We start from the raw sequence: 17,382 nt of genomic DNA, 5'->3' as shown, positions 1-17,382 counted from the left end.
TTGAACCTTCTTTTACCATCTTTGACAGAGAAACTAACAATTTTCAGGTTCAAAAAGGTCAACAGAACATGGGATTCCCAGCCAGTCTCCCATGCTGGTACTTGCCAAGCCTTAAGCTGCATTGCTGCTGCGATCTGACGAGAGCAGGCACATTCAGCTTAGAATGGCCGTTGACAGCAGCTGCCTAATTTCTACTTTCTTTTACTATCTCATAGAGAAACTAACACAATTTTCAGGTTCAAAAAGGTCAACAGAACTTGGGATTCCCAGGCAGTCTCCCATGCTGGTACTTGCCAAGCCTTAAGCTGCAACGCTGCTGCGATCTGACAAGAGCATGCACATTCAGCTTAGAATGGCCGTTGACAGCAGCTGTTCAATTTGAACCTTCTTTTACTATCTCATAGAGAAACTAACACATTTTCAGGTTCAAAAAGGTCAACGGAACTTGGGATTCCCAGCCAGTCTCCCATGCTGGTACTTGCCAAGCCTTAGCTTAGAATGGGCGTTGACAGCAGCTGTTCAATTTGAACCTTCTTTTACTATCTCATAGAGAAACTAACACAATTTTCAGGTTCAAAAAGGTCAACGGAACTTGGGATTCCCAGCCAGTCTCCCATGCTGGTACTTGCCAAGCCTTAAGCTGCATTGCTGCTGCGATCTGACGAGAGCAGGCACATTCAGCTTAGAATGGCCGTTGACAGCAGCTGTTCAATTTGAACCTTCTTTTACTATCTCATAGAGAAACTAATACAATTTTCAGGTTCAAAAAGGTCAACAGAACTTGGGATTCCCAGCCAGTCTCCCATGCTGGTACTTGCCAAGCCTTAAGCTGCATTGCTGCTGCGATCTGACGAGAGCAGGCACATTCAGCTTAGAATGGCCGTTGACAGCAGCTGTTCAATTTGAACCTTCTTTTACTATCTCATAGAGAAACTAACACAATTTTCAGGTTCAAAAAGGTCAATGGAACTTGGGATTCCCTGCCAGTCTCCCATGCTGGTACTTGCCAAGCCTTAAGCTGCATTGCTGCTGCGATCTGACAAGAGCACACACATTCAGCTTAGAAGGGCCGTTGACAGCAGCTGTTCAATTTGAACCTTCTTTTACTATCTCATAGAGAAACTAACACAATTTTCAGGTTCAAAAAGGTCAACAGAACTTGGGATTCCCAGCCAGTCTCCCATGCTGGTACTTGCCAAGCCTTAAGCTGCATTGCTGCTGCGATCTGACGAGAGCAGGCACATTCAGCTTAGAATGGGCGTTGACAGCAGCTGTTCAATTTGAACCTTCTTTTACTATCTCATAGAGAAACTAACACAATTTTCAGGTTCAAAAAGGTCAACAGAACTTGGGATTCCCAGCCAGTCTCCCATGCTGGTACTTGCCAAACCTTAAGCTGCATTGCTGCTGCGGTCTGACGAGAGCAGGCACATTCAGCTTAATATGGCCGTTGACAGCAGCTGTTCAATTTGAACCTTCTTTTACCATCTTTGACAGAGAAACTAACAATTTTCAGGTTCAAAAAGGTCAACGGAACGTGGGATTCCCAGCCAGTCTCCCATGCTGGTACTTGCCAAGCCTTAAGCTGCATTGCTGCTGCGATCTGACGAGAGCAGGCACATTCAGCTTAGAATGGGCGTTGACAGCAGCTGTTCAATTTGAACCTTCTTTTACTATCTCATAGAGAAACTAACACAATTTTCAGGTTCAAAAAGGTCAACAGAACTTGGGATTCCCAGCCAGTCTCCCATGCTGGTACTTGCCAAACCTTAAGCTGCATTGCTGCTGCGGTCTGACGAGAGCAGGCACATTCAGCTTAATATGGCCGTTGACAGCAGCTGTTCAATTTGAACCTTCTTTTACCATCTTTGACAGAGAAACTAACAATTTTCAGGTTCAAAAAGGTCAACGGAACGTGGGATTCCCAGCCAGTCTCCCATGCTGGTACTTGCCAAGCCTTAAGCTGCATTGCTGCTGCGATCTGACGAGAGCAGGCACATTCAGCTTAGAATGGCCGTTGACAGCAGCTGCCTAATTTCTACTTTCTTTTACTATCTCATAGAGAAACTAACACAATTTTCAGGTTCAAAAAGGTCAACAGAACTTGGGATTCCCAGCCAGTCTCCCATGCTGGTACTTGCCAAGCCTTAAGCTGCAACGCTGCTGCGATCTGACAAGAGCATGCACATTCAGCTTAGAATGGCCGTTGACAGCAGCTGTTCAATTTGAACCTTCTTTTACTATCTCATAGAGAAACTAACACATTTTCAGGTTCAAAAAGGTCAACGGAACTTGGGATTCCCAGCCAGTCTCCCATGCTGGTACTTGCCAAGCCTTAAGCTGCAACGCTGCTGCGATCTGACAAGAGCATGCACATTCAGCTTAGAATGGCCGTTGACAGCAGCTGTTCAATTTGAACCTTCTTTTACTATCTCATAGAGAAACTAACTCAATTTTCAGGTTCAAAAAGGTCAATGGAACTTGGGATTCCCAGCCAGTCTCCCATGCTGGTACTTGCCAAGCCTTAGCTTAGAATGGGCGTTGACAGCAGCTGTTCAATTTGAACCTTCTTTTACTATCTCATAGAGAAACTAACACAATTTTCAGGTTCAAAAAGGTCAACAGAACTTGGGATTCCCAGCCAGTCTCCCATGCTGGTACTTGCCAAGCCTTAAGCTGCATTGCTGCTGCGATCTGACGAGAGCAGGCACATTCAGCTTAGAATGGCCGTTGACAGCAGCTGTTCAATTTGAACCTTCTTTTACTATCTCATAGAGAAACTAACACAATTTTCAGGTTCAAAAAGGTCAACAGAACTTGGGATTCCCAGCCAGTCTCCCATGCTGGTTTTTGCCAAGCCTTAAGCTGCATTGCTGCTGCGATCTGACGAGAGCAGGCACATTCAGCTGAGAATGGCCGTTGACAGCAGCTGTTCAATTTGAACCTTCTTTTACCATCTTTGACAGAGAAACTAACAATTTTCAGGTTCAAAAAGGTCAACGGAACTTGGGATTCCCAGCCAGTCTCCCATGCTGGTACTTGCCAAGCCTTAAGCTGCATTGCTGCTGCGATCTGACGAGAGCAGGCACATTCAGCTTAGAATGGCCGTTGACAGCAGCTGCCTAATTTCTACTTTGTTTTACTATCTCATAGAGAAACTAACACAATTGTCAGGTTCAAAAAGGTCAAGAGAACTTGGGATTCCCAGCCAGACTCCCATGCTGGTACTTGCCAAGCCTTAAGCTGCAACGCTGCTGCGATCTGACAAGAGCATGCACATTCAGCTTAGAATGGCAGTTGACAGCAGCTGTTCAATTTGAACCTTCTTTTACTATCTCATAGAGAAACTAACACAATTTTCAGGTTCAAAAAGTCAATGGAACTTGGGATTCCCAGCCAGTCTCCCATGCTGGTACTTGCCAAGCCTTAAGCTGCATTGCTGCTGCGATCTGACGAGAGCAGGCGCATTCAGCTTAGAATGGCCGTTGACAGCAGCTGTTCAATTTGAACCTTCTTTTACTATCTCATAGAGAAACTAACACAATTTTCAGGTTAAAAAAAGGTCAACGGAACTTATGATTCCCAGCCAGTCTCCCATGCTGGTACTTGCCAAGCCTTAAGCTGCATTGCTGCTGCGATCTGACGAGAGCAGGCACATTCAGCTTAGAATGGCCGTTGACAGCAGCTGTTCAATTTGAACCTTCTTTTACTATCTCATAGAGAAACTAACACAATTTTCAGGTTCAAAAAGGTCAACGGAACTTGGGACTCCCAGCCAGTCTCCCATGCTGGTACTTGCCAAGCCTTAAGCTGCATTGCTGCTGCGATCTGACGAGAGCAGGCACATTAAGCTTAGTAGAATGGCCGTTGACAGCAGTTGTTCAATTTGAACCTTCTTTTACTATCTCATAGAGAAACTAACACGATTTTCAGGTTCAAAAATGTCAACAGAACTTGGGATTCCCAGCCAGTCTCCCATGCTGGTACTTGCAAAGCCTTAAGCTGCATTGCTGCTGCGATCTGACCAGAGCATGCACATTCAGCTTAGAATGGCTGTTGACAGCAGCTGTTCAATTTGAACCTTCTTTTACTATCTCATAGAGAAACTAACACAATTTTCAGGTTCAAAAAGGTCAACGGAACTTGGGATTCCCAGCTAGTCTCCCATGCTGGTACTTGCCAAGCCTTAAGCTGCATTGCTGCTGCGATCTGACGAGAGCAGGCACATTCAGCTTAGAATGGCCGTTGACAGCAACTGTTCAATTTGAACCTTATTTTACTACCTCATAGAGAAACTAACACAATTTTCAGGTTCAAAAAGGTCAACAGAACTTAGGATTCCCAGCCAGTCTCCCATGCTGGTACTTGCCAAGCCTTAAGCTGCATTGCTGCTGCGATCTGACGAGAGCAGGCACATTCAGCTTAGAATGGCCGTTGACAGCAGCTGTTCAATTTGAACCTTCTTTTACTATCTCATAGAGAAACTAACACAATTTTCAGGTTCAAAAAGGTCAACGGAACTTGGGACTCCCAGCCAGTCTCCCATGCTGGTACTTGCCAAGCCTTAAGCTGCATTGCTTCTGCGATCTGACGAGAGCAGGCACATTAAGCTTAGTAGAATGGCCGTTGACAGCAGTTGTTCAATTTGAACCTTCTTTTACTATCTCATAGAGAAACTAACACGATTTTCAGGTTCAAAAATGTCAACAGAACTTGGGATTCCCAGCCAGTCTCCCATGCTGGTACTTGCAAAGCCTTAAGCTGCATTGCTGCTGCGATCTGACCAGAGCATGCACATTCAGCTTAGAATGGCTGTTGACAGCAGCTGTTCAATTTGAACCTTCTTTTACTATCTCATAGAGAAACTAACACAATTTTCAGGTTCAAAAAGGTCAATGGAACTTGGGATTCCCAGCTAGTCTCCCATGCTGGTACTTGCCAAGCCTTAAGCTGCATTGCTGCTGCGATCTGACAAGAGCATGCACATTCAGCTTAGAATGGCCGTTGACAGCAGCTGTTCAATTTGAACCTTCTTTTACTATCTCATAGAGAAACTAACTCAATTTTCAGGTTCAAAAAGGTCAATGGAACTTGGGATTCCCAGCCAGTCTCCCATGCTGGTACTTGCCAAGCCTTAGCTTAGAATGGGCGTTGACAGCAGCTGTTCAATTTGAACCTTCTTTTACTATCTCATAGAGAAACTAACACAATTTTCAGGTTCAAAAAGGTCAACGGAACTTGGGATTCCCAGCCAGTCTCCCATGCTGGTACTTGCCAAACCTTAAGCTGCATTGCTGCTGCGATCTGACGAGAGCAGGCACATTCAGCTTAGAATGGCCGTTGACAGCAGCTGTTCAATTTGAACCTTCTTTTACCATCTTTGACAGAGAAACTAACAATTTTCAGGTTCAAAAAGGTCAACAGAACATGGGATTCCCAGCCAGTCTCCCATGCTGGTACTTGCCAAGCCTTAAGCTGCATTGCTGCTGCGATCTGACGAGAGCAGGCACATTCAGCTTAGAATGGCCGTTGACAGCAGCTGCCTAATTTCTACTTTCTTTTACTATCTCATAGAGAAACTAACACAATTTTCAGGTTCAAAAAGGTCAACAGAACTTGGGATTCCCAGGCAGTCTCCCATGCTGGTACTTGCCAAGCCTTAAGCTGCAACGCTGCTGCGATCTGACAAGAGCATGCACATTCAGCTTAGAATGGCCGTTGACAGCAGCTGTTCAATTTGAACCTTCTTTTACTATCTCATAGAGAAACTAACACATTTTCAGGTTCAAAAAGGTCAACGGAACTTGGGATTCCCAGCCAGTCTCCCATGCTGGTACTTGCCAAGCCTTAAGCTGCATTGCTGCTGCGATCTGATGAGAGCAGGCACATTCAGCTTAGAATGGCCGTTGACAGCAGCTGTTCAATTTGAACCTTCTTTTACTATCTCATAGAGAAACTAACTCAATTTTCAGGTTCAAAAAGGTCAATGGAACTTGGGATTCCCAGCCAGTCTCCCATGCTGGTACTTGCCAAGCCTTAGCTTAGAATGGGCGTTGACAGCAGCTGTTCAATTTGAACCTTCTTTTACTATCTCATAGAGAAACTAACACAATTTTCAGGTTCAAAAAGGTCAACGGAACTTGGGATTCCCAGCCAGTCTCCCATGCTGGTACTTGCCAAGCCTTAAGCTGCATTGCTGCTGCGATCTGACGAGAGCAGGCACATTCAGCTTAGAATGGCCGTTGACAGCAGCTGTTCAATTTGAACCTTCTTTTACTATCTCATAGAGAAACTAATACAATTTTCAGGTTCAAAAAGGTCAACAGAACTTGGGATTCCCAGCCAGTCTCCCATGCTGGTACTTGCCAAGCCTTAAGCTGCATTGCTGCTGCGATCTGACGAGAGCAGGCACATTCAGCTTAGAATGGCCGTTGACAGCAGCTGTTCAATTTGAACCTTCTTTTACTATCTCATAGAGAAACTAACACAATTTTCAGGTTCAAAAAGGTCAATGGAACTTGGGATTCCCTGCCAGTCTCCCATGCTGGTACTTGCCAAGCCTTAAGCTGCATTGCTGCTGCGATCTGACAAGAGCACACACATTCAGCTTAGAAGGGCCGTTGACAGCAGCTGTTCAATTTGAACCTTCTTTTACTATCTCATAGAGAAACTAACACAATTTTCAGGTTCAAAAAGGTCAACAGAACTTGGGATTCCCAGCCAGTCTCCCATGCTGGTACTTGCCAAGCCTTAAGCTGCATTGCTGCTGCGATCTGACGAGAGCAGGCACATTCAGCTTAGAATGGGCGTTGACAGCAGCTGTTCAATTTGAACCTTCTTTTACTATCTCATAGAGAAACTAACACAATTTTCAGGTTCAAAAAGGTCAACAAAACTTGGGATTCCCAGCCAGTCTCCCATGCTGGTACTTGCCAAACCTTAAGCTGCATTGCTGCTGCGATCTGACGAGAGCAGGCACATTCAGCTTAATATGGCCGTTGACAGCAGCTGTTCAATTTGAACCTTCTTTTACCATCTTTGACAGAGAAACTAACAATTTTCAGGTTCAAAAAGGTCAACGGAACGTGGGATTCCCAGCCAGTCTCCCATGCTGGTACTTGCCAAGCCTTAAGCTGCATTGCTGCTGCGATCTGACGAGAGCAGGCACATTCAGCTTAGAATGGCCGTTGACAGCAGCTGCCTAATTTCTACTTTCTTTTACTATCTCATAGAGAAACTAACACAATTTTCAGGTTCAAAAAGGTCAACAGAACTTGGGATTCCCAGCCAGTCTCTCATGCTGGTACTTGCCAAGCCTTAAGCTGCAACGCTGCTGCGATCTGACAAGAGCATGCACATTCAGCTTAGAATGGCCGTTGACAGCAGCTGTTCAATTTGAACCTTCTTTTACTATCTCATAGAGAAACTAACTCAATTTTCAGGTTCAAAAAGGTCAATGGAACTTGGGATTCCCAGCCAGTCTCCCATGCTGGTACTTGCCAAGCCTTAGCTTAGAATGGGCGTTGACAGCAGCTGTTCAATTTGAACCTTCTTTAACTATCTCATAGAGAAACTAACACAATTTTCAGGTTCAAAAAGGTCAACAGAACTTGGGATTCCCAGCCAGTCTCCCATGCTGGTACTTGCCAAACCTTAAGCTGCATTGCTGCTGCGTTCTGACGAGAGCAGGCACATTCAGCTTAGAATGGCCGTTGACAGCAGCTGTTCAATTTGAACCTTCTTTTACCATCTTTGACAGAGAAACTAACAATTTTCAGGTTCAAAAAGGGCAACAGAACGTGGGATTCCCAGCCAGTCTCCCATGCTGGTACTTGCCAAGCCTTAAGCTGCATTGCTGCTGCGATCTGACGAGAGCAGGCACATTCAGCTTAGAATGGCCGTTGACAGCAGCTGCCTAATTTCTACTTTCTTTTACTATCTCATAGAGAAACTAACACAATTTTCAGGTTCAAAAAGGTCAACAGAACTTGGGATTCCCAAGCAGTCTCCCATGCTGGTACTTGCCAAGCCTTAAGCTGCAACGCTGCTGCGATCTGACAAGAGCATGCACATTCAGCTTAGAATGGCCGTTGACAGCAGCTGTTCAATTTGAACCTTCTTTTACTATCTCATAGAGAAACTAACACATTTTCAGGTTCAAAAAGGTCAACGGAACTTGGGATTCCCAGCCAGTCTCCCATGCTGGTACTTGCCAAGCCTTAAGCTGCATTGCTGCTGCGATCTGATGAGAGCAGGCACATTCAGCTTAGAATGGCCGTTGACAGCAGCTGTTCAATTTGAACCTTCTTTTACTATCTCATAGAGAAACTAACTCAATTTTCAGGTTCAAAAAGGTCAATGGAACTTGGGATTTCCAGCCAGTCTCCCATGCTGGTACTTGCCAAGCCTTAGCTTAGAATGGGCGTTGACAGCAGCTGTTCAATTTGAACCTTCTTTTACTATCTCATAGAGAAACTAACACAATTTTCAGGTTCAAAAAGGTCAACGGAACTTAGGATTCCCAGCCAGTCTCCCATGCTGGTACTTGCCAAGCCTTAAGCTGCATTGCTGCTGCGATCTGACGAGAGCAGGCACATTCAGCTTAGAATGGCCGTTGACAGCAGCTGTTCAATTTGAACCTTCTTTTACTATCTCATAGAGAAACTAATACAATTTTCAGGTTCAAAAAGGTCAACAGAACTTGGGATTCCCAGCCAGTCTCCCATGCTGGTACTTGCCAAGCCTTAAGCTGCATTGCTGCTGCGATCTGACGAGAGCAGGCACATTCAGCTTAGAATGGCCGTTGACAGCAGCTGTTCAATTTGAACCTTCTTTTACTATCTCATAGAGAAACTAACACAATTTTCAGGTTCAAAAAGGTCAATGGAACTTGGGATTCCCTGCCAGTCTCCCATGCTGGTACTTGCCAAGCCTTAAGCTGCATTGCTGCTGCGATCTGACGAGAGCAGGCACATTCAGCTTAGAATGGCCATTGACAGCAGCTGTTCAATTTGAACCTTCTTTTACTATCTCATAGAGAAACTAACACAATTTTCAGGTTCAAAAAGGTCAACAGAACTTGGGATTCCCAGTCAGTCTCCCATGCTGGTACTTGCCAAGCCTTAAGCTGCATCGCTGCTGCGATCTGACAAGAGCACACACATTCAGCTTAGAAGGGCCGTTGACAGCAGCTGTTCAATTTGAACCTTCTTTTACTATCTCATAGAGAAACTAACACAATTTTCAGGTTCAAAAAGGTCAACAGAACTTGGGATTCCCAGCCAGTCTCCCATGCTGGTACTTGCCAAGCCTTAAGCTGCATTGCTGCTGCGATCTGACGAGAGCAGGCACATTCAGCTTAGAATGGCCGTTGACAGCAGCTGTTCAATTTGAACCTTCTTTTACTATCTCATAGAGAAAATAACACAATTTTCAGGTTCAAAAAGGTCAACAGAACTTGGGATTTCCAGCCAGTCTCCCATGCTGGTACTTGCCAAACCTTAAGCTGCATTGCTGCTGCGATCTGACGAAAGCAGGCACATTCAGCTTAATATGGCCGTTGACAGCAGCTGTTCAATTTGAACCTTCTTTTACCATCTTTGACAGAGAAACTAACAATTTTCAGGTTCAAAAAGGTCAACGGAACGTGGGATTCCCAGCCAGTCTCCCATGCTGGTACTTGCCAAGCCTTAAGCTGCATTGCTGCTGCGATCTGACGAGAGCAGGCACATTCAGCTTAGAATGGCCGTTGACAGCAGCTGCCTAATTTCTACTTTCTTTTACTATCTCATAGAGAAACTAACACAATTTTCAGGTTCAAAAAGGTCAACAGAACTTGGGATTCCTAGCCAGTCTCCCATGCTGGTACTTGCCAAGCCTTAAGCTGCAACGCTGCTGCGATCTGACAAGAGCATGCACATTCAGCTTAGAATGGCCGTTGACAGCAGCTGTTCAATTTGAACCTTCTTTTACTATCTCATAGAGAAACTAACACATTTTCAGGTTCAAAAAGGTCAACGGAACTTGGGATTCCCAGCCAGTCTCCCATGCTGGTACTTGCCAAGCCTTAAGCTGCAACGCTGCTGCGATCTGACAAGAGCATGCACATTCAGCTTAGAATGGCCGTTGACAGCAGCTGTTCAATTTGAACCTTCTTTTACTATCTCATAGAGAAACTAACTCAATTTTCAGGTTCAAAAAGGTCAATGGAACTTGGGATTCCCAGCCAGTCTCCCATGCTGGTACTTGCCAAGCCTTAGCTTAGAATGGGCGTTGACAGCAGCTGTTCAATTTTAACCTTCTTTTACTATCTCATAGAGAAACTAACACAATTTTCAGGTTCAAAAAGGTCAACAGAACTTGGGATTCCCAGCCAGTCTCCCATGCTGGTACTTGCCAAGCCTTAAGCTGCAACGCTGCTGCGATCTGACGAGAGCAGGCACATTCAGCTTAGAATGGCCGTTGACAGCAGCTGTTCAATTTGAACCTTCTTTTACTATCTCATAGAGAAACTAACACAATTTTCAGGCTCAAAAAGGTCAACGGAACTTAGGATTCCCAGCCAGTCTCCCATGCTGGTACATGCCAAGCCTTAAGCTGCATTGCTGCTGCGATCTGACGAGAGCAGGCACATTCAGCTTAGAATGGCCGTTGACAGCAGCTGTTCAGTTTGAACCTTCTTTTACTATCTCATAGAGAAACTAACACAATTTTCAGGTTCAAAAAGGTCAACAGAACTTGGGATTCCCAGCCAGTCTCCCATGCTGGTACTTGCCAAGCCTTAAGCTGCATTGCTGCTGCGATCTGACGAGAGCAGGCACATTCAGCTTAGAATGGCCGTTGACAGCAGCTGTTTAATTTGAACCTTCTTTTACTATCTCATAGAGAAACTAACACAATTTTCAGGTTCAAAAAGGTCAACAGAACTTGGGATTCCCAGCCAGTCTCCCATGCTGGTTTTTGCCAAGCCTTAAGCTGCATTGCTGCTGCGATCTGACGAGAGCAGGCACATTCAGCTTAGAATGGCCGTTGACAGCAGCTGTTCAATTTGAACCTTCTTTTACCATCTTTGACAGAGAAACTAACAATTTTCAGGTTCAAAAAGGTCAACGGAACTTGGGATTCCCAGCCAGTCTCCCATGCTGGTACTTGCCAAGCCTTAAGCTGCATTGCTGCTGCGATCTGACGAGAGCAGGCACATTCAGCTTAGAATGGCCGTTGACAGCAGCTGCCTAATTTCTACTTTGTTTTACTATCTCATAGAGAAACTAACACAATTTTCAGGTTCAAAAAGGTCAAGAGAACTTGGGATTCCCAGCCAGACTCCCATGCTGGTACTTGCCAAGCCTTAAGCTGCAACGCTGCTGCGATCTGACAAGAGCATGCACATTCAGCTTAGAATGGCAGTTGACAGCAGCTGTTCAATTTGAACCTTCTTTTACTATCTCATAGAGAAACTAACACAATTTTCAGGTTCAAAAAGTCAATGGAACTTGGGATTCCCAGCCAGTCTCCCATGCTGGTACTTGCCAAGCCTTAAGCTGCATTGCTGCTGCGATCTGACGAGAGCAGGCGCATTCAGCTTAGAATGGCCGTTGACAGCAGCTGTTCAATTTGAACCTTCTTTTACTATCTCATAGAGAAACTAACACAATTTTCAGGTTAAAAAAAGGTCAACGGAACTTATGATTCCCAGCCAGTCTCCCATGCTGGTACTTGCCAAGCCTTAAGCTGCATTGCTGCTGCGATCTGACGAGAGCAGGCACATTCAGCTTAGAATGGCCGTTGACAGCAGCTGTTCAATTTGAACCTTCTTTTACTATCTCATAGAGAAACTAACACAATTTTCAGGTTCAAAAAGGTCAACGGAACTTGGGACTCCCAGCCAGTCTCCCATGCTGGTACTTGCCAAGCCTTAAGCTGCATTGCTGCTGCGATCTGACGAGAGCAGGCACATTAAGCTTAGTAGAATGGCCGTTGACAGCAGTTGTTCAATTTGAACCTTCTTTTACTATCTCATAGAGAAACTAACACGATTTTCAGGTTCAAAAATGTCAACAGAACTTGGGATTCCCAGCCAGTCTCCCATGCTGGTACTTGCAAAGCCTTAAGCTGCATTGCTGCTGCGATCTGACCAGAGCATGCACATTCAGCTTAGAATGGCTGTTGACAGCAGCTGTTCAATTTGAACCTTCTTTTACTATCTCATAGAGAAACTAACACAATTTTCAGGTTCAAAAAGGTCAACGGAACTTGGGATTCCCAGCTAGTCTCCCATGCTGGTACTTGCCAAGCCTTAAGCTGCATTGCTGCTGCGATCTGACGAGAGCAGGCACATTCAGCTTAGAATGGCCGTTGACAGCAACTGTTCAATTTGAACCTTATTTTACTACCTCATAGAGAAACTAACACAATTTTCAGGTTCAAAAAGGTCAACAGAACTTAGGATTCCCAGCCAGTCTCCCATGCTGGTACTTGCCAAGCCTTAAGCTGCATTGCTGCTGCGATCTGACGAGAGCAGGCACATTCAGCTTAGAATGGCCGTTGACAGCAGCTGTTCAATTTGAACCTTCTTTTACTATCTCATAGAGAAACTAACACAATTTTCAGGTTCAAAAAGGTCAACGGAACTTGGGACTCCCAGCCAGTCTCCCATGCTGGTACTTGCCAAGCCTTAAGCTGCATTGCTGCTGCGATCTGACGAGAGCAGGCACATTAAGCTTAGTAGAATGGCCATTGACAGCAGTTGTTCAATTTGAACCTTCTTTTACTATCTCATAGAGAAACTAACACGATTTTCAGGTTCAAAAATGTCAACAGAACTTGGGATTCCCAGCCAGTCTCCCATGCTGGTACTTGCAAAGCCTTAAGCTGCATTGCTGCTGCGATCTGACCAGAGCATGCACATTCAGCTTAGAATGGCTGTTGACAGCAGCTGTTCAATTTGAACCTTCTTTTACTATCTCATAGAGAAACTAACACAATTTTCAGGTTCAAAAAGGTCAATGGAACTTGGGATTCCCAGCTAGTCTCCCATGCTGGTACTTGCCAAGCCTTAAGCTGCATTGCTGCTGCGATCTGACAAGAGCATGCACATTCAGCTTAGAATGGCTGTTGACTGCAGCTGTTCAATTTGAACCTTCTTTTACTATCTCATAGAGAAACTAACTCAATTTTCAGGTTCAAAAAGGTCAATGGAACTTGGGATTCCCAGCCAGTCTCCCATGCTGGTACTTGCCAAGCCTTAGCTTAGAATGGGCGTTGACAGCAGCTGTTCAATTTGAACCTTCTTTTACTATCTCATAGAGAAACTAACACAATTTTCAGGTTCAAAAAGGTCAACGGAACTTGGGATTCCCAGCCAGTCTCCCATGCTGGTACTTGCCAAACCTTAAGCTGCATTGCTGCTGCGATCTGACGAGAGCAGGCACATTCAGCTTAGAATGGCCGTTGACAGCAGCTGTTCAATTTGAACCTTCTTTTACCATCTTTGACAGAGAAACTAACAATTTTCAGGTTCAAAAAGGTCAACAGAACATGGGATTCCCAGCCAGTCTCCCATGCTGGTACTTGCCAAGCCTTAAGCTGCATTGCTGCTGCGATCTGACGAGAGCAGGCACATTCAGCTTAGAATGGCCGTTGACAGCAGCTGCCTAATTTCTACTTTCTTTTACTATCTCATAGAGAAACTAACACAATTTTCAGGTTCAAAAAGGTCAACAGAACTTGGGATTCCCAGGCAGTCTCCCATGCTGGTACTTGCCAAGCCTTAAGCTGCAACGCTGCTGCGATCTGACAAGAGCATGCACATTCAGCTTAGAATGGCCGTTGACAGCAGCTGTTCAATTTGAACCTTCTTTTACTATCTCATAGAGAAACTAACACATTTTCAGGTTCAAAAAGGTCAACGGAACTTGGGATTCCCAGCCAGTCTCCCATGCTGGTACTTGCCAAGCCTTAAGCTGCATTGCTGCTGCGATCTGATGAGAGCAGGCACATTCAGCTTAGAATGGCCGTTGACAGCAGCTGTTCAATTTGAACCTTCTTTTACTATCTCATAGAGAAACTAACTCAATTTTCAGGTTCAAAAAGGTCAATGGAACTTGGGATTCCCAGCCAGTCTCCCATGCTGGTACTTGCCAAGCCTTAGCTTAGAATGGGCGTTGACAGCAGCTGTTCAATTTGAACCTTCTTTTACTATCTCATAGAGAAACTAACACAATTTTCAGGTTCAAAAAGGTCAACGGAACTTGGGATTCCCAGCCAGTCTGCCATGCTGGTACTTGCCAAGCCTTAAGCTGCATTGCTGCTGCGATCTGACGAGAGCAGGCACATTCAGCTTAGAATGGCCGTTGACAGCAGCTGTTCAATTTGAACCTTCTTTTACTATCTCATAGAGAAACTAATACAATTTTCAGGTTCAAAAAGGTCAACAGAACTTGGGATTCCCAGCCAGTCTCCCATGCTGGTACTTGCCAAGCCTTAAGCTGCATTGCTGCTGCGATCTGACGAGAGCAGGCACATTCAGCTTAGAATGGCCGTTGACAGCAGCTGTTCAATTTGAACCTTCTTTTACTATCTCATAGAGAAACTAACACAATTTTCAGGTTCAAAAAGGTCAATGGAACTTGGGATTCCCTGCCAGTCTCCCATGCTGGTACTTGCCAAGCCTTAAGCTGCATTGCTGCTGCGATCTGACAAGAGCACACACATTCAGCTTAGAAGGGCCGTTGACAGCAGCTGTTCAATTTGAACCTTCTTTTACTATCTCATAGAGAAACTAACACAATTTTCAGGTTCAAAAAGGTCAACAGAACTTGGGATTCCCAGCCAGTCTCCCATGCTGGTACTTGCCAAGCCTTAAGCTGCATTGCTGCTGCGATCTGACCAGAGCAGGCACATTCAGCTTAGAATGGCCGTTGACAGCAGCTGTTCAATTTGAACCTTCTTTTACTATCTCATAGAGAAACTAACACAATTTTCAGGTTCAAAAAGGTCAACAGAACTTGGGATTCCCAGCCAGTCTCCCATGCTGGTACTTGCCAAACCTTAAGCTGCATTGCTGCTGCGATCTGACGAGAGCAGGCACATTCAGCTTAATATGGCCGTTGACAGCAGCTGTTCAATTTGAACCTTCTTTTACCATCTTTGACAGAGAAACTAACAATTTTCAGGTTCAAAAAGGTCAACGGAACGTGGGATTCCCAGCCAGTCTCCCATGCTGGTACTTGCCAAGCCTTAAGCTGCATTGCTGCTGCGATCTGACGAGAGCAGGCACATTCAGCTTAGAATGGCCGTTGACAGCAGCTGCCTAATTTCTACTTTCTTTTACTATCTCATAGAGAAACTAACACAATTTTCAGGTTCAAAAAGGTCAACAGAACTTGGGATTCCCAGCCAGTCTCCCATGCTGGTACTTGCCAAGCCTTAAGCTGCAACGCTGCTGCGATCTGACAAGAGCATGCACATTCAGCTTAGAATGGCCGTTGACAGCAGCTGTTCAATTTGAACCTTCTTTTACTATCTCATAGAGAAACTAACACATTTTCAGGTTCAAAAAGGTCAACGGAACTTGGGATTCCCAGCCAGTCTCCCATGCTGGTACTTGCCAAGCCTTAAGCTGCAACGCTGCTGCGATCTGATGAGAGCAGGCACATTCAGCTTAGAATGGCCGTTGACAGCAGCTGTTCAATTTGAACCTTCTTTTACTATCTCATAGAGAAACTAACTCAATTTTCAGGTTCAAAAAGGTCAATGGAACTTGGGATTCCCAGCCAGTCTCCCATGCTGGTACTTGCCAAGCCTTAGCTTAGAATGGGCGTTGACAGCAGCTGTTCAATTTGAACCTTCTTTTACTATCTCATAGAGAAACTAACACAATTTTCAGGTTCAAAAAGGTCAACGGAACTTGGGATTCCCAGCCAGTCTCCCATGGTGGTACTTGCCAAGCCTTAAGCTGCATTGCTGCTGCGATCTGACGAGAGCAGGCACATTCAGCTTAGAATGGCCGTTGACAGCAGCTGTTCAATTTGAACCTTCTTTTACTATCTCATAGAGAAACTAATACAATTTTCAGGTTCAAAAAGGTCAACAGAACTTGGGATTCCCAGCCAGTCTCCCATGCTGGTACTTGCCAAGCCTTAAGCTGCATTGCTGCTGCGATCTGACGAGAGCAGGCACATTCAGCTTAGAATGGCCGTTGACAGCAGCTGTTCAATTTGAACCTTCTTTTACTATCTCATAGAGAAACTAACACAATTTTCAGGTTCAAAAAGGTCAATGGAACTTGGGATTCCCTGCCAGTCTCCCATGCTGGTACTTGCCAAGCCTTAAGCTGCATTGCTGCTGCGATCTGACGAGAGCAGGCACATTCAGCTTAGAATGGCCATTGACAGCAGCTGTTCAATTTGAACCTTCTTTTACTATCTCATAGAGAAACTAACACAATTTTCAGGTTCAAAAAGGTCAACAGAACTTGGGATTCCCAGTCAGTCTCCCATGCTGGTACTTGCCAAGCCTTAAGCTGCATCGCTGCTGCGATCTGACAAGAGCAGGCACATTCAGCTTAGAATGGCCGTTGACAGCAGCTGTTCAATTTGAACCTTCTTTTACTATCTCATAGAGAAACTAACACAATTTTCAGGTTCAAAAAGGTCAACAGAACTTGGGATTTCCAGCCAGTCTCCCATGCTGGTACTTGCCAAACCTTAAGCTGCATTGCTGCTGCGATCTGACGAAAGCAGGCACATTCAGCTTAATATGGCCGTTGACAGCAGCTGTTCAATTTGAACCTTCTTTTACCATCTTTGACAGAGAAACTAACAATTTTCAGGTTCAAAAAGGTCAATGGAACGTGGGATTCCCAGCCAGTCTCCCATGCTGGTACTTGCCAAGCCTTAAGCTGCATTGCTGCTGCGATCTGACGAGAGCAGGCACATTCAGCTTAGAATGGCCGTTGACAGCAGCTGCCTAATTTCTACTTTCTTTTACTATCTCATAGAGAAACTAACACAATTTTCAGGTTCAAAAAGGTCAACAGAACTTGGGATTCCCAGCCAGTCTCCCATGCTGGTACTTGCCAAGCCTTAAGCTGCAACGCTGCTGCGATCTGACAAGAGCATGCACATTCAGCTTAGAATGGCCGTTGACAGCAGCTGTTCAATTTGAACCTTCTTTTACTATCTCATAGAGAAACTAACACATTTTCAGGTTCAAAAAGGTCAACGGAACTTGGGATTCCCAGCCAGTCTCCCATGCTGGTACTTGCCAAGCCTTAAGCTGCAACGCTGCTGCGATCTGACAAGAGCATGCACATTCAGCTTAGAATGGCCGTTGACAGCAGCTGTTCAATTTGAACCTTCTTTTACTATCTCATAGAGAAAC

At 45.0% G+C, this 17,382-nt stretch overlaps 53 pseudogenes; all 53 read right to left on the bottom strand.

Annotated features, from left to right (window-relative positions):
* Positions 1 to 56: 56 nt before the first annotated feature.
* LOC140087762 (5S ribosomal RNA) lies at positions 57 to 175 on the bottom strand (annotated as a pseudogene).
* Positions 176 to 580: 405 nt separating this feature from the next.
* LOC140098994 (5S ribosomal RNA) lies at positions 581 to 699 on the bottom strand (annotated as a pseudogene).
* Positions 700 to 769: 70 nt separating this feature from the next.
* On the bottom strand, positions 770 to 888 carry LOC140079772 (5S ribosomal RNA; annotated as a pseudogene).
* Positions 889 to 1,147: 259 nt separating this feature from the next.
* Positions 1,148 to 1,266, bottom strand: LOC140093168 (5S ribosomal RNA; annotated as a pseudogene).
* Positions 1,267 to 1,336: 70 nt separating this feature from the next.
* On the bottom strand, positions 1,337 to 1,455 carry LOC140092629 (5S ribosomal RNA; annotated as a pseudogene).
* A 70-nt stretch (positions 1,456 to 1,525) lies between these two features.
* On the bottom strand, positions 1,526 to 1,644 carry LOC140098461 (5S ribosomal RNA; annotated as a pseudogene).
* A 70-nt stretch (positions 1,645 to 1,714) lies between these two features.
* LOC140092627 (5S ribosomal RNA) lies at positions 1,715 to 1,833 on the bottom strand (annotated as a pseudogene).
* A 70-nt stretch (positions 1,834 to 1,903) lies between these two features.
* On the bottom strand, positions 1,904 to 2,022 carry LOC140088643 (5S ribosomal RNA; annotated as a pseudogene).
* A 594-nt stretch (positions 2,023 to 2,616) lies between these two features.
* On the bottom strand, positions 2,617 to 2,735 carry LOC140079770 (5S ribosomal RNA; annotated as a pseudogene).
* A 259-nt stretch (positions 2,736 to 2,994) lies between these two features.
* LOC140098993 (5S ribosomal RNA) lies at positions 2,995 to 3,113 on the bottom strand (annotated as a pseudogene).
* A 258-nt stretch (positions 3,114 to 3,371) lies between these two features.
* On the bottom strand, positions 3,372 to 3,490 carry LOC140084030 (5S ribosomal RNA; annotated as a pseudogene).
* A 71-nt stretch (positions 3,491 to 3,561) lies between these two features.
* On the bottom strand, positions 3,562 to 3,680 carry LOC140093054 (5S ribosomal RNA; annotated as a pseudogene).
* A 451-nt stretch (positions 3,681 to 4,131) lies between these two features.
* On the bottom strand, positions 4,132 to 4,250 carry LOC140085312 (5S ribosomal RNA; annotated as a pseudogene).
* A 70-nt stretch (positions 4,251 to 4,320) lies between these two features.
* Positions 4,321 to 4,439, bottom strand: LOC140086795 (5S ribosomal RNA; annotated as a pseudogene).
* Positions 4,440 to 4,509: 70 nt separating this feature from the next.
* Positions 4,510 to 4,631, bottom strand: LOC140097825 (5S ribosomal RNA; annotated as a pseudogene).
* Positions 4,632 to 5,226: 595 nt separating this feature from the next.
* LOC140086283 (5S ribosomal RNA) lies at positions 5,227 to 5,345 on the bottom strand (annotated as a pseudogene).
* A 70-nt stretch (positions 5,346 to 5,415) lies between these two features.
* On the bottom strand, positions 5,416 to 5,534 carry LOC140087761 (5S ribosomal RNA; annotated as a pseudogene).
* Positions 5,535 to 5,792: 258 nt separating this feature from the next.
* Positions 5,793 to 5,911, bottom strand: LOC140100033 (5S ribosomal RNA; annotated as a pseudogene).
* A 217-nt stretch (positions 5,912 to 6,128) lies between these two features.
* On the bottom strand, positions 6,129 to 6,247 carry LOC140098992 (5S ribosomal RNA; annotated as a pseudogene).
* A 70-nt stretch (positions 6,248 to 6,317) lies between these two features.
* Positions 6,318 to 6,436, bottom strand: LOC140079769 (5S ribosomal RNA; annotated as a pseudogene).
* A 259-nt stretch (positions 6,437 to 6,695) lies between these two features.
* Positions 6,696 to 6,814, bottom strand: LOC140093167 (5S ribosomal RNA; annotated as a pseudogene).
* Positions 6,815 to 6,884: 70 nt separating this feature from the next.
* LOC140094600 (5S ribosomal RNA) lies at positions 6,885 to 7,003 on the bottom strand (annotated as a pseudogene).
* Positions 7,004 to 7,073: 70 nt separating this feature from the next.
* Positions 7,074 to 7,192, bottom strand: LOC140088642 (5S ribosomal RNA; annotated as a pseudogene).
* Positions 7,193 to 7,598: 406 nt separating this feature from the next.
* On the bottom strand, positions 7,599 to 7,717 carry LOC140084897 (5S ribosomal RNA; annotated as a pseudogene).
* Positions 7,718 to 7,787: 70 nt separating this feature from the next.
* Positions 7,788 to 7,906, bottom strand: LOC140095835 (5S ribosomal RNA; annotated as a pseudogene).
* A 258-nt stretch (positions 7,907 to 8,164) lies between these two features.
* LOC140100021 (5S ribosomal RNA) lies at positions 8,165 to 8,283 on the bottom strand (annotated as a pseudogene).
* A 217-nt stretch (positions 8,284 to 8,500) lies between these two features.
* Positions 8,501 to 8,619, bottom strand: LOC140085125 (5S ribosomal RNA; annotated as a pseudogene).
* A 70-nt stretch (positions 8,620 to 8,689) lies between these two features.
* Positions 8,690 to 8,808, bottom strand: LOC140079768 (5S ribosomal RNA; annotated as a pseudogene).
* A 70-nt stretch (positions 8,809 to 8,878) lies between these two features.
* Positions 8,879 to 8,997, bottom strand: LOC140088480 (5S ribosomal RNA; annotated as a pseudogene).
* Positions 8,998 to 9,256: 259 nt separating this feature from the next.
* Positions 9,257 to 9,375, bottom strand: LOC140079767 (5S ribosomal RNA; annotated as a pseudogene).
* A 259-nt stretch (positions 9,376 to 9,634) lies between these two features.
* On the bottom strand, positions 9,635 to 9,753 carry LOC140088641 (5S ribosomal RNA; annotated as a pseudogene).
* A 594-nt stretch (positions 9,754 to 10,347) lies between these two features.
* On the bottom strand, positions 10,348 to 10,466 carry LOC140092283 (5S ribosomal RNA; annotated as a pseudogene).
* Positions 10,467 to 10,536: 70 nt separating this feature from the next.
* Positions 10,537 to 10,655, bottom strand: LOC140091904 (5S ribosomal RNA; annotated as a pseudogene).
* A 70-nt stretch (positions 10,656 to 10,725) lies between these two features.
* On the bottom strand, positions 10,726 to 10,844 carry LOC140079766 (5S ribosomal RNA; annotated as a pseudogene).
* Positions 10,845 to 11,103: 259 nt separating this feature from the next.
* Positions 11,104 to 11,222, bottom strand: LOC140098991 (5S ribosomal RNA; annotated as a pseudogene).
* A 258-nt stretch (positions 11,223 to 11,480) lies between these two features.
* LOC140084029 (5S ribosomal RNA) lies at positions 11,481 to 11,599 on the bottom strand (annotated as a pseudogene).
* A 71-nt stretch (positions 11,600 to 11,670) lies between these two features.
* Positions 11,671 to 11,789, bottom strand: LOC140093052 (5S ribosomal RNA; annotated as a pseudogene).
* A 451-nt stretch (positions 11,790 to 12,240) lies between these two features.
* On the bottom strand, positions 12,241 to 12,359 carry LOC140085300 (5S ribosomal RNA; annotated as a pseudogene).
* A 70-nt stretch (positions 12,360 to 12,429) lies between these two features.
* Positions 12,430 to 12,548, bottom strand: LOC140086794 (5S ribosomal RNA; annotated as a pseudogene).
* Positions 12,549 to 13,335: 787 nt separating this feature from the next.
* Positions 13,336 to 13,454, bottom strand: LOC140086282 (5S ribosomal RNA; annotated as a pseudogene).
* A 70-nt stretch (positions 13,455 to 13,524) lies between these two features.
* LOC140087758 (5S ribosomal RNA) lies at positions 13,525 to 13,643 on the bottom strand (annotated as a pseudogene).
* A 258-nt stretch (positions 13,644 to 13,901) lies between these two features.
* Positions 13,902 to 14,020, bottom strand: LOC140100008 (5S ribosomal RNA; annotated as a pseudogene).
* A 217-nt stretch (positions 14,021 to 14,237) lies between these two features.
* On the bottom strand, positions 14,238 to 14,356 carry LOC140088088 (5S ribosomal RNA; annotated as a pseudogene).
* A 70-nt stretch (positions 14,357 to 14,426) lies between these two features.
* Positions 14,427 to 14,545, bottom strand: LOC140079765 (5S ribosomal RNA; annotated as a pseudogene).
* Positions 14,546 to 14,804: 259 nt separating this feature from the next.
* On the bottom strand, positions 14,805 to 14,923 carry LOC140092655 (5S ribosomal RNA; annotated as a pseudogene).
* A 70-nt stretch (positions 14,924 to 14,993) lies between these two features.
* Positions 14,994 to 15,112, bottom strand: LOC140089489 (5S ribosomal RNA; annotated as a pseudogene).
* Positions 15,113 to 15,182: 70 nt separating this feature from the next.
* Positions 15,183 to 15,301, bottom strand: LOC140088640 (5S ribosomal RNA; annotated as a pseudogene).
* A 258-nt stretch (positions 15,302 to 15,559) lies between these two features.
* LOC140086579 (5S ribosomal RNA) lies at positions 15,560 to 15,678 on the bottom strand (annotated as a pseudogene).
* Positions 15,679 to 15,895: 217 nt separating this feature from the next.
* LOC140081769 (5S ribosomal RNA) lies at positions 15,896 to 16,014 on the bottom strand (annotated as a pseudogene).
* A 70-nt stretch (positions 16,015 to 16,084) lies between these two features.
* LOC140079763 (5S ribosomal RNA) lies at positions 16,085 to 16,203 on the bottom strand (annotated as a pseudogene).
* Positions 16,204 to 16,273: 70 nt separating this feature from the next.
* On the bottom strand, positions 16,274 to 16,392 carry LOC140088477 (5S ribosomal RNA; annotated as a pseudogene).
* A 70-nt stretch (positions 16,393 to 16,462) lies between these two features.
* LOC140089101 (5S ribosomal RNA) lies at positions 16,463 to 16,581 on the bottom strand (annotated as a pseudogene).
* Positions 16,582 to 16,840: 259 nt separating this feature from the next.
* LOC140096711 (5S ribosomal RNA) lies at positions 16,841 to 16,959 on the bottom strand (annotated as a pseudogene).
* Between the last annotated feature and the right edge of the window lie 423 nt (positions 16,960 to 17,382).

The sequence above is a fragment of the Engystomops pustulosus genome, chromosome 9 (assembly GCF_040894005.1).
Source record: "Engystomops pustulosus chromosome 9, aEngPut4.maternal, whole genome shotgun sequence".
NCBI lineage: Eukaryota > Metazoa > Chordata > Amphibia > Anura > Leptodactylidae > Engystomops > Engystomops pustulosus.
The sequence above is the reverse complement of the archived record's forward strand: the minus strand, read 5'-3'. Positions and strand labels throughout refer to the sequence as shown.